A 13,619-nucleotide genomic window follows, 5' to 3' on the forward strand; every position below is an offset into this window, starting at 1 on the left:
GATCACCCCTGGTCCTGCCTGGGGAAGTGGAGAGTCACCTGTAGGTAAGTGTGCCCCAGTTCTTACGTCCGGGGTGCGTTAGTGGTGGGCCATGCCCGGGTGATGTTCTGGCTAACCAGGCGATGTCCTGTCGATCAGAGTGCGTCCCGTCATTTCCGGCGCGTTACTTCAGATTCCTGTCAGCATTGATTTTGCATTTGTATTGAATAGGGGAAGGCAGAGATTTTTTTGGCCAAACCTTTCGCCTTTCCTCAGCTGCTGAGCCCCTTCTTTAAATAGGGGGAAGAGTTTTTGTCCCACCTCCTTGCCAACCTCTGAGCCGCCACCCCTTTCCACCGAATGCATTGGTTCCTAAGTAAGAGAGGGTGATGCGAGGGGGAGAGAAAACTCACATATCTGCTCATGAATCTAGAGCGTGATGTCGAGCCAGAGGTCATCCAATGTAGATGAGATGGTGCAAGCCGCCCTTGCTGAGGAGGAGTCATTGCTGCTAAAGGAGAAGGAGCGCTGGAGGGCATCGCACGTCGTCGACTTTGCTATCATTCGCTGTGTCCCTCCTTTGGCGGGAGGCATTTCCTGCCCTGACGCCGTTGTCAGGGTTGTGGCTGATGATGATGGCATAGTCCCTAGACGCCCAGGCGGAGGCATCGCTGTGGGGGTTGTGGCTAATGACGATGGCGTAGTCCCTAGATGCCCCGGCAGAGGCAGAAGGACTGTCGTGGTTGCGACTGACGATGATGGCGTAGTCCCTAGATGCCTCGATGGAGGCGCTATAGTTGCCAGCCTAGAGCTTGACATTGCAGGTGATGGCGCCTTCGAAGACCCCACGAAGTGGTAGGACGTCGCCAATGGAGAGCGTGGTGCGATGGCCGCAGTAGATGAACTGGCCCGTGTACATGCCTAGACATTGCCGATGGAGAGCTCAGCATAGCAGCCGCAGTAGTACTCGTAGTAAAGCTAGGCAGGGACTGTAATCGAATAAGTTTGTGGAGTGGCCCCCGAGTAAATAGTCTTCTGAATCTATGAGTGTATTAGTCCTTTTTGTGATGAAATCACTTTGTAAGTGGTGAATTCGTGTGAAGAATGAACAAATTTTCATCTTTTATTATGGCAAGCAGTTTTTTAGCTTCCTCTTTTTGTAGAAGAAGTTTTGGTGCCCTCCGACCCTTCCCAAGGTTCAAGTCGTAAGAAACTAGGAGTGCGGGCGAATTAATTCTGATCGCGCTGGTGAGCAAAGAGGTCGTAGCCTTTGGGGCATGGATCTCCCGCAGTCCTACCTGTTGTACTCAGAATTTGTTCCCGAAATCTTAGTCCTTAGGACTCGTTTATGAGAAGAACGGAAAACTTAGAGAATGTTTGCAAATACAACACAGGAAGTTTTTGTAAGCGTACTTGTATTATTCATGTCAGCCCTCGAGTGAGGTCTGACCCCTCGCAATTTGTAGGGGTCAGATGTCACTAAGGATCAAGGTTTTGTAATGACAAAAACTGATAAGGAAGAAACATGCATTTATTTAAGGGAAAAAATGACGTAGCTGCTCAATGTTCCAGGAGTTGGTGAAGACCTCGCCATTGATGGTTTTCAACCTATAGGCGCCCGGTCGAAGTACTTCTGTGATGATGTAGGGCCCCTCCTAGGGTGGGGAGAGTTTGTGGCGGCCCTTGTTGCTCTGTACAAGGTGGAGGATGAGGTCCCCGATATTGAAGGTTTGACCCCACACCCGTCGGCTGTGGTACCATCGCAATGCCGGTTGGTACTTAGCCGTTGATTCGGATGTGTTGCTCATCGCAGTATCGAATGAATTTCCTGCCAGGGAACTACATGCCATTGTTCGTGAGGATGGAGTTCGGTACTTCAAAGCGATGGATGATGTCGAGGAAGAATAGCACAGCTTGCTCAGATTTGATCATGGATATTGGTCGAGCTTCAATCCATTTTGTAAACTTGTCAATGGTGACAAGCAGGTGGGTGAAGCCCCTGGGTGCCTTTTTGAGTGGCCCAACCAGGTTGAGCCCCTAGACCGTGAAGGGCCACGTGATAGGGATCATCTGGAGTGCCTGGGCCAGGAGGTGAGTGAAACATCCTCAATTTTCCTCGAAGGGAAAATCCACAGAATGAATTTTATTATGATAAAACCAAGAATTGATTCCATCATATTATCATATTTCAGTCGATGTCATAGTCATACATTATAAGATTTCAAGAATACAAGATATTACATCACTGGGGAACACACCTATTTCAGAGTTAATCTAGCGGAAGACTGGTGAGTGAAGGCTCCTCCTTCATGGGCATCATCAGAGTTGGCGTAGTGCAGCGTAGATTCCATCTCTGAACCAAACTTGAGCGTAGGCACGAGACCTTCTAATCCTTCTAAAGTCAGCATCTCTAAGAAGTAGGAAATCTACACACCACCAGATGTGTGCAGGCCATGGTCAGCACCGATGAGCTTTAGTGGAAAAGATAAACAAGGGATCTGGCGATCCTAATATTTGGCTGTGGTTTGCATCCTTAGCGCATGAGAAGTAAATAACATTAGTAATATAATAGTAATAATAATATCCAATTTTTAACACATTCACCACCACACCATCCATATCCATCCGCCATTCATCCATCCCAAACCATCTCCACACCACCACACCACATCTCATCTCACACACTCAGGTCAACAGGCCAACTCCCTCTTGGCCTTGTCTCAATGGCCCACAGCCCCCAAGGCTCACGACCAGAAAATACCCCAACCCTGGAGGGAGGAAAGAAGGACTCATCTCCTATCTAGTTTAAGCGAAACCCAGGAAAGGTCCATAGCCGACAGGTCAGCATATGTATCGATCGATCAACCAAACACTCTACAGAGGTTTTACATACCCATAAGATTAGCCATCCTTGGAGCCTAGAATCTCCTAGGCAAAATTCTGGTCGCTTGCTAGCCTAGAACGATGCCACCCTACCTCTCAGCCCTGGAACATCCCAAGTCTAGTCTAGGATGGCTGATACTGTGAGTCGTAGACAGAGCCAGGGCCCTCCGAATGTCAAGAGCCAGGTCTACAAGGCCTCCTAAAGTCTCGGAAGGGTGTGGGGGAATCCGCGCACCCCGTACCTCCATGCACATGTTCGCCTAGCAGTAGTGGCATTATTCTACTAAGTAGTCCGACCGTCCCACACCATATAGGGCGAGTGGGATGTAAAGGATTCTCGGTGAGTCTGAGTACTAGTAAGTCCTTAGGGATTGACCAAGCCAGAATGTCTTCATCAGGGTTTCCATTTTACGTGCCACCACAGCACCTCTACCCTAGGCTCCACCTCTCCGAGGTTCACACCCAAGGCCACCTCCAATTACCATTTACCCACCATAGGTATCCCATATCCAAGTGCCCAGGTAGCACCATATGGCAAGACTCGCCCTAGGCTCATCGTTATTCCATCTTGGTCGACACAACCCTCACTCTCCATGCACCCAAGACACACGCAGCATGCTCACACACCATCAAGTCTGACACCCATAGCCAAACCATTCCTAGGGGGTTCACCACCAGCATCACATCCCCGATATAATGCGAAGTGGAGTTAATAATAAGTATAGTGGTGTAATATGCAAGCAAGCAGGCAAGTAAGCATATATAAGCGAGCGAATGCGCAAAGCAAGGTGATGTAGTAGAGTGGGTTGCATCAGGGTAATAATGGCTCAGGAGTAGCATGCATTAAAGTACTATCAAAGGAATGGTTATAAAGCACTAGCAGTTCTAGATATTATGCAATGTCTAATAGGATTCTCTAAAAGAGGGTGCTGCCATGACACCTGCAATGTAGAGGTAGTAGTGGTACAATTCTCCATTCGTTGGTGTTCCATCAGCGGGGTCACCTCCTCCTGCGTTGACTCCATTCCGCAATCCTTGTCGTCGTCCACGTTCTCTTGGTCCGATCATCAGCTACTCCGCGAAGCAACACGCAAGGCAAGAGAGCACTCAACACTCAAAAAGATGACAAGACGCAGGAAAATCCAATAACACCAGTGAGGTAATAAGAGATACACGGCTTAGCCCTCCTAGCGGTTGTCCGATTTCCTCAGGCCAAAGAATCACAAGTGGTGGTTTGCTAAGCACAAGCTTAAGTCATGGCCAAGCTAGTATGGCTTTAGGATAGATGGTTTAAGCCAAAGCTTATCCATAGCAACACCACGGCTCATGACCTTCAATCCGAGTGTCATGGAAAGGATGAGAATCGGGGGACGGGCCCAATGAAGGAAGAACAGCGGGGTTCGGCTCTTATAGTCTTATCCCATGAGTCACTATTGGATACAAGAAGTAGACAAGAATGAATAACACTATTGTGACTTGGCTCCAATGTACTTCGGCTCATCCGCTATGGTAGAAAGCGGTAGCGCAAAGAGATTGGACAGCAATGGGTTCTCTCGATCCACATGACATAATAACATTGGGAGCCGAGAAGAGAGTTGCTCAGCAAATCAAAGAAGCAGGGGTTAGCTAGGCAGATCCATGTCATGTTCTCAGACACATCTTCGGGAAAGATGGTCTTAGATGGCCGATCAGGTCAACACACACGGGTCTGAGGTACGACATAGACTATAGCTTCGCTAACTAAAAAGAGATAGTCTGGTCTTTGATCCAATCGCCATGGACAAGGTGGGATCGAACAGAGTGGGCTAATAGGGCAATAGCAGCAAAGAACAGAGGTCTGCTCCTTCCAACACACACGCCTCGATAGAATACAGGGCATCGGAAGGAGCGACTCACTAAAGAATACAAGTGCGCAAACCACTCATAGGGTACCCGACCTAGGTGCACTGGCACTAAGTCATCTCTCTGATTCATAACGGTGCGGTGGTCACCACGAGAATCAAGGAAACACGATGGTCGAATGGGGTACAAGCATACAAGGGCTTGTGCACGAAGAAGCAAACAAAAGCGAAAGAGAGGCATAGCTCCATGGTCATGGCAAGGCGAACTCGATATCCGCATCGATGTTAGTATCGACATCGAATCCATCACGACCATGTTCTAGGACTGAAGGCAGGAGCTAACACTCGTGGTACTATGAAGTCAACTAAAAAGTGAGGGGTGGAGTTACTCGGCATCACGGTCACGGCGAGACGGATCCCGCGATCATAACGTCCGAACAAGGTATGATCCCTCAGACGGCTCGAAGGCTCATCACACAGGTAACAACACCAACAATCAGCAATAAGAACCAAACACAACCGAAGATGCAACAACTCAACATGACTGTGGAGTAGCACATTCCATAGCGAGGGGGATGGGCAGACCTGCACAAGGGCATGGTGCAGACAGATATGGATAGATCAAGATCACATATTGTAAGTGTATGAACGAGTATAAGAATGAGTAGGAAGGGGCTTTTGTCGATGTCGGGAATGGTGTTTGACTATGATTCGACTTCGTGGCAAAGATGAAGATGGCCAGAGGCGGTTGTGACTTGTCCTGGAGGGTTGTGGCTTCTTCTGGCTAGCTGAGGCCAGCTACAGCCTACTGTGGCTAGCTGTGGCTTACTACGGCTTGCTGTGGCTGGCTGCGGCTGGCTACAAGTGGCTATGGTTGGCCAAAGGCTGGCTATGGCTGGCCGAGCATGGCAGTGACTAACTAAGATGTGCCTACTGCTGTCATACATAGCTAGGATTGGCGACGAAGGCGTTTCACAAGATGGTAGGGCCAGACTGTAGGTCTAAAAGAGAGACGAGTATCGGTCTCATATTGTGCGGCGTAGAATGGGTAGACAAGGACATGTCCATGGCGTAGAGCTTGATTTTAGAAAAATGTGAGAACTAGTTTCATATTTTTCTGAGGTCGTATGAATTTTCTATGAATTTCCACAGTTTGGATCATTTTTTGGAAAAAGAAAAAGGATGGATTTCCCTGGGATTGACACATGGCAATGCAGGATTGGTCCAGCGGTAACAGTGGCTGATAGGTGGGCCCTCGGTACTGGTCACTAACATGTGGGCCTAGTCAACGGTCATCGTTGACTGGTCAACAGTCAACAGTGACTAAGCTCTTAACGGGCTCAGGTGGGCCAGGCTTGGGCCGAGTTGGGGGCTGGTCCACGGTGGATGACACGGTGTGGCCTAGTGGAACGCTAGGAGGGTTCTTGGTGGACCACATCCATGTGGGCGCAGCTGAGTGCGGTGCATCGTGCACCCACTGCACATGGTAACGGGGAAAAAGGGCGCTTGGATCCCCTGTTTCTACTCTGGTATCTCGCTGGCGGCAGGGCGTGCAGGGTTGGTTCCGGTGGGGTCCTGTGGCTAGGTGGTGCGCATCACAAGGCCACATGGAGCATGCTATGGGGTTTAAAGGTGGGCCTATAGGTAGCGGCTCTGGTGACCAAGACTCACGAAGGAGTCCACTGCGGCACGAGAGACGCGGCGGAGCTCTGGTGCAGTCTGGTCAACGGCAACAAAGGGGTTTGGGCAGGCTAAGGACTCAACCAGCTAGGTGGCTAAGTGCAGTTGGCCAAGCTGGAGTTCATTGGTGTGACCATGTCGAGCGAGGCGACCGGAGACAAGCGGGACGTGCACGGCACGGCGGCGCCCTGGATCGCATCCGCGCCGGCGAGGTGGAGGGTAGTCGGGGTACTTGGGCTCCTCTTCGGCCAGGGGCTAGAGTGGGGTGTGTCCCACATCGGGGCAAGGACGTAGAGGCTATTCCTAATGCCTAGGTCTTCGTGGTAGGGCTAGAACGGAGCAGCACCATGGCGGGGTTTGGCCATGGCGAGCGCGGCAGGCACAGGGCGATGGCGTCGGTGTTCCCAAGCCACCAGGGCTTGGCAAGGTGTCTTCTTGGGCCGTGCGTGTGTAGTGCATGTATGTGTGTGCAGAGGTGGCTGGAGCTAGTAGGGACGGTGATGTAGGCGGCGCTCTAGAAGCAGCCGCGCTGGCACGGTGGCTACCGCCCAAGGCATTTGGGGCTTCTATGGCAAAAGGGGAGGTGCTTGGGGCGTTCTGAGGCATGGCCTACTCGACGAATAGGTCAAGGGCGCGGCTGACAATGTGGTGTGTCCAGAATGCAGCGGTGTCATGGTTGGCTATTGGCCACGACGGCCATGGCAGGACATGGTGGCGGCTGCGTTCTCGTGCGTCATCGGCCTGGCAAGGCAGGGCCTTGGCCACATACGTGGGTGCGTGCATGCGCATGTCCAGGGTGCTCAGGTCTATGCAAAACGGTGCATCATCCAGGGATGCTCTGAGGTCAAGTTGGCGCGAGGGCAGTGCCAGCGTCGAAGGCCAGGACTGGCAGGCAACAAGGGCATGAACAAAGGTGGGGGCTTGGGAGTCCAGTGCTCATCATCGGGCTTGGCGCCAGGTGTCCGCGTGGTGCAGGCAGGGCCCGATGTAGGTAGATCATGCAGTGGTGGCCGGGTGTAGGGGAAGTAGATGGTCGGCGTCCCATGTAGCGGGGCACTGCACGGCGTGGTGGTTGGGCGCGACGTCGTGGCGAGGAAGTAGTGTCCGTGGTCGGCAGAGCTGGACGGCGCGAGGTGGAGCATGAGCTCATGGTGGCCTGTGGTGAGGACATGGACGACATCATGGCATAGCGTGAGGTCATCGATGTCATGGCGAAGCAGCTCGCGGTCGTCGTGCTGGTGGCATGGCACGGGGGTGGAGCACGCGGTCACTGGCGGCGTGGCTAGCTTGATGTCATGACGTGGACACAGCGCTGTGCCCCAAGGTCATGACTAGCGGTAGCTGCTCGGCATGGGCAAAGGCGGGCTCCTGATGACCCGTCGTCGAGGGCCAAGGCCATAGGGCACCGTGCCGGGCACTGCGCTTGGCGTGGCTATGGTTGACTGCGACGTCACGGTCGTGGCTTCGAGGTAGAGGTGGGTGGCGTGGATGCGGCGGCTGGCGAGGAGGGCTTCAGGTGCTGCGCCCAGACTAGAGAGCAGTGGGGACAAGAGGAAGGGAGGAAGAAGGGAATGGCGGTGGCTACAGTAGGGAATGGAGAGGGTGTCGGCTACTTCGTCCTTTTATAGCGGCATCGGCTAGGGTTCTGATGTGATGGACGGCGATGAGCCTCAGCTTCCATACACGCGGACGTGTGGCGCATATCAAGTAGCACGGACGCCGAGAGGGAATAGGTGAGGGCACTGGTGCAGAGGTGTTGTGCGGTTTGCCTTCGCAGGGCGGCGGTGGCAGTGCCTAGGAGTAACTTGCTCCTAGGGTTGGAGTGGGGGCACCGGCTTCTTCTGTGGTGATGTGGGCACGGCCACGTGTGAGCTAGGGCTTGGCCTGCTGGGCTATGTATGCGCGCATGCGGGTTGCAGGCGAGAGCGAGCGTGAGCTAGGCTGCGTTGCTAGCTAGGCCAGGAAAAAGGGAGAGAGGTCAGGTGGGCCGGTAGGGCAGTGGAGGGCAAGCTGGGCCTGTGCAGCTAGCAGGCCAGGCGGGCCACAGGTGGTGCGAGTGGGCCGATGGCCTTTTCCATTTGCCCATTCTTTTTCTAAGTCTTTTCTATTTCTTATCACTATATCTAATGTACTCCATGGCTCCTATACATGTGTGCACGTGTTGCCAACATATACAAACCTTTATGGGGGTCCACTAGGGTTCTAGGGTCCACGATAGGGGTTGGAAACACACGAGCGTTGATATCGTAAAGAAGTTGATTGAGTGAGTGAATTGGATCGAAGGATTCGAATGAGGTTCAAGGATATTGGAACGAATTGAGAGAGGTAAAGGGATTCATAAGATATTCTAGAAGGGATCAAAAGGATTTGCTACGGACTTGCGCTCTAACACAAAACCCTACCTCAACCAAGAAACTCCGGCAAGCTCCTACAAGCATTACTATATGTATGCAACAATTTATTTTTAAATTGTTCTCAGTTTGACCTAGCGTCTACATGCTTCACTCATTGCGGGAAAATTTTTAAAAAGTTCATATTTTTGGCTTCTCCAAAAAAATCTAGTTTGTTACAGTGAGTTTGCCGAGCGTAGTACTGACACCCTTCGCAGGTGCATACAATTTGCTCGGCATCGGCTACTGTGGTGGGCCAGAAGAAGCCTTGTCGGAATGCATTCCCAACCAAGGTCCTTGGTGCGGCATGATGACCGCAGACTCCGCCGTGGATATCGCTTAGCAGAAGTTTTCCCTGTTCACTAGGGACACAGAGTTGTAGGATCCCAATATGACTCTGTTTGTAGAGTTCGCCCTCTACAAGAACGAAGGGCTTGGCATGGCGCGCGAGCCGTCGGGCTTCCGTCTTGTCTTTTGGTAGTATGTCACAGAGGAGGTAGTCGAGGTGAGGCGCTCTCCAGTCGTTGGGAGGGTTGAAGTCTGTGCTAGATCCTCTTCAAGCTCCATGACCTCAGGGTCGGGTAGAGCAGTCGGCGGGTCGATCCCTGGGACAAGATCAGGCAGGCCATCGTCGGCTCGTTTCGACCCCTCATAGCGCACCGAGGGCTTATGTTGATCATTGGCGAAAACACCCGTCGGCACTGGCTCTCGGCTGGATGCTGCTTTCATGAGCGTGTCGGCTGCTTCATTGAGGCGCCTTGGAATGTGATTGAGCTCGAGGCCATCGAATTTTTCCTCTAGCCGTCGGACTTCTTGGCAGTATGCCTCCATCTTGGCGTCGTGGCAGCATGACTCCTTCATGACCTGGTTGACGACCAGCTAGGAGTCACCCCTGACGTCGAGGCATCGGATGCCTAGCTTGATGGCGATTCATAGGCCATTGATGAGCGCTTTGTATTCTGCAGTATTATTTGATGAGGGGAAATGGAGCCGAACCATGTACCTCATGTGGACCCCGAGGGGAGATACAAAAACTAGTCCTGCTCCGGCGCCCTTCTTCATCAATGATCCGTCGAAGTACATTGTCTAGTACTCTTGATCGACGACTACTGGTGGCATCTGGACCTCGGTCCACTCCACGATGAAGTCAGCCAGTACCTGAGATTTGATCGCTGTTCAGGGGGCATAAGAAATGCCCTGATCCATCAGCTCGAGTGCCCACTTTGTGGTTCTTCCCATAGTGTCCTGGCTACGGACAACCTCACCGAGGGGGAATGATGTCACTACGGTCATAGGGTGTGACTCGAAGTAGTGGCATAGCTTCCTCTTGGTGATGAGGACGGTGTATAGGAGTTTCTGGATTTGGGAGTAGTGGGTTTTGGAGTCAGATAATACCTCACTGATGAAATATATAGGGCGCTACACCCTGAAGGCGTGCCCCTCTTCTTCTCACTCTACTACTAAGGCGGCCCTAACCACTTGCGTGGTGGCCGCGATATATAGGAGGAGGGATTCTCCGTTGCTTGGAGGGACCAGAACTGGGGGTTTAGTTAGAAATTGCTTAACCATGTCAAGCGCTTCCTGAGCCTCGGCTATCCACTCGAAGCGGTCGGATTTCTTCAGGAGTCGATAAAGGGGGAGTCCTCGTTCGCTGAGGTATGAAATGAATCGGCTGAGGGCGGTAAGGCACCCTGTGATCCACTGAACCCCCTTTATTTTTTGGATCGGGCCCATCTTTGTGATGGCTGATATCTTCTCTGGGTTGGCTTCGATGCCGCGCTCGGAGACAATAAAGCCGAGCAGCATGCCCCTCAGGACCCCGAAAACACATTTTCGGGATTGAGTTTGATGCCGTTTACCCGGAGTTTCACAAAGGTTTGTTCAAGATTGGCGACGAGGTGGTTAGCTCGCTTGGACTTGACTACGATGTTGTCGATGTAGGCCTCTATGGTTCGCCTGATGAGGTCTCCAAAGTAATTGAGCATACAGCGCTGGTAAGTTGCCCCAGCGTTCTTCAGACCGAACGGCATTGAAATGTAGCAGAATGATCCGAAGGGGGTGATAAAAGATGTTGTGAGCTAGTTGGACTCTTTTATTGCGATTTGGTGGTAGCCAAAGTATGCGTCAAGGAAGCAGAGGGTTTCGCACCCTAAGGTGGAATCAACTATTTGGTCTATTTGTGGCAAAGGAAATGGATCCTTTGGACACGCCTTGTTGAGGCCTGTGTAATCGACACACATTCTCCATTTTCCGCTCTTTTTCATACAAGAACAGGATTTGCTAACCACTCTGGGTGGTATACTTCCTTAATGAACCCTACAGCCAACAGTTTTGCTATCTCCTCGCCAATGGCCTTGCGTTTCTCCTCGTCAAAGCGGTGCAGGCGTTGCTTCACCGGTTTGGAGCCTAGGTGGATTTTTAAGGTATGCTCGATGACCTCCCTCAGGATGCCTAGCATATTCGAGGGTTTTCACGTAAATATGTCTTTGTTATCGTGGAGGAAGTCGATGAGCACGCTTTCCTATTCGGAGGAGAGTGCAGTACCAATGCGTACCCTTTTAGTCTTAGAGCTGCTGGGGTCCACAAGGACCTCCTTGGAGCCTTCTGCCGATTCGAATGACCCGGTTGATTTCTTGGCGTCGAGCGTTTTTTGGCAACCTCCTCCCTGAGGGCGGCGAGTTCCTTAGAGGCAATGACTGTGGATGCATGACCGCAGCACTCGACTTCACAGTCGTAAGCGCGCTGGAAGGAGGTGCCGATGGTGATGACCCCGTGGGGGCCCGACATCTTTAGCTTAAGGTACGTATAGTTTGGGACGGCCATGAACTTCGCGTAGCATGGTCATCCTAGGATGGCGTGGAAAGTTCCTGAGAACCCTACTACGTCGAAGGTGAGGGTCTCAGTCTGATAATTGGACCAATCCCTAAAAGTGACGGGCAGATCGATCTGACCCAGTGGCACGGCTTGCCTACCAGGCACGACGCCATGGAAAGGTGCTCAGATGGGGCAGAGGTTCATTCGATCGACGCCCATCTCATCAAGCATCTTAGTGTACATGATGTTGAGGCCACTACCTCCGTCCATCAGTACTTTTGTGAGCCGCTTTGGGCTGACGATCGGGTCGACGACAAGCGGGTACCTTCCTGGGTATGGGATGACATTCGGATGGTCGGTCCGGTTAAAGGTTATGGTGGATTCCGACCACCGGAGGAAGGCAGGTGTGGCCAGTCTGGCTACATAGACCTCGCAGCGCGCGACCTTCTGGCGACGCTTGGAGTCGTAGGCCGTCGATCCTCCGAAGATCATGAGAGCTTCGGTCGGCGTTGGAAAGGCGTCATCCTTCTCCTCTGCGTCGTCTATGGTGGGAACAGGTTCCTTCCCCTGCTCCCCTTTGTTGAGGCCCCTAGACAAGAATTTGCGCATGAGGCCGCAATCCTTGTATAGATGCTTGGTCAGGAAGGCGTGGTTTGGGCATAGCCCCTCGAGCATTTTTTCGAAGTGGTTTAGAGTGCCCTCCGTGGGCTTTCAGCCACCTTTGCGGTCGGCAGCGGCCACGAGCGAGTTGTCGCGCCGTTGCTTCTTATTTTTCCTTTTGATGGGACGGTTGGAGGCGCCCTCGCCGACGTCCTCGTCCTGCCTCGTCTTTCCGTCGGAGCGGTCAAAGATGGCTTCGACCGCCTCCTCTCCTGAGGCGTGACTAGTGGCGATGTCTAGGAGTTCCTTAGTAGTCTGCAGGCCCCTGCGTCCCAGCTTGTGGACCAAGGATTCGTAGGTTGTCCTAGATAGGAAGGCTTCTATCATGTCAGCATCGGCGATGTTAGGGAGCTCATTGCACTACCGAGAGAAGCGCCGAATGTACCCGCAGAGGGTTTCATCAGCCTTCTGGCGACAGTTCTTGAGGTCCCACGGGTTTCCAGGGCGTTTATACGTGCCCTAGAAGTTGCCCACGAAGATCTCCGTCAAATCCACCCAACTTTGAATGGCGTTGGACGGTAGGTGTTCCAGCCATGCTCGTGCCAAATCAGCCAAGAACAGTGGGAGATTGCGAATAATGAAATCGTCATCACTCGCGCCACCGGCTTGACATGCAAGCCGATAGTCTTCGAGCCAAAGCTCAGGATTTGTTTCGCCAGAATATTTAGGAATGTTGGTAGGCGGACGATACCTTAGGGGGAACGTAGCGTTGAGGATGTGTTGGCCGAAGGCCTGAGGGCCTAGTAGGCTAGGGCTCGGGCTTCGGTCCTCACCACTGTCGTAGCGTCCGCCACGTCAGGGATGGTAGCCGTGGCGGGCCGCCTCTCCTGCATCACTGTGGATGCACCTGCGAGTGTCGATGGTGTTGTGCACATTGCGGTCGTGGCCGAGACGTTGATGCACCAGGATGGCGGAGGGCCGCCTACTGCCTGGTGGTGTCTGGTGAATGGATGCGTCCTTGGTGGGGCACACCAAGGGCGTACGCTGGCTGGTGTCGGGCTCGCGTCGTCGGGACAACGAACTTTCTGCCTGCTGCGCCGCCGCCCGCTCGAGTAACGTGTGGATTTCTCGGCGGACACGGCGATCCTCGGACGTCGTGGCCTCCGGTAGGCCATGCAGCAAGGTGGTTCCTCGGACGTCATCGGTGAGGATCCTTTGGTGTACGGTGCGGGCCATGGCGCCCGCACGCCCCCCGTCTTTGCGGCGTTCAATCTCGTGATTGATGTCCGCGTACTCCCGGACGAGCCCTTGCCTGACCTCATTGATCTCTAGCTTGCAGGCCCTTAGCTGCTCCATCCTTAGGTGAGATGGGGCTACCGTCTCTTCCCTAGATCTACCGTCAGGGTTGTTTGTCAGGGTGACCTCTTCCTCA

This window comes from Miscanthus floridulus, chromosome 5, assembly GCF_019320115.1.
Source record: "Miscanthus floridulus cultivar M001 chromosome 5, ASM1932011v1, whole genome shotgun sequence".
NCBI classification, from domain to species: Eukaryota; Viridiplantae; Streptophyta; class Magnoliopsida; order Poales; family Poaceae; genus Miscanthus; species Miscanthus floridulus.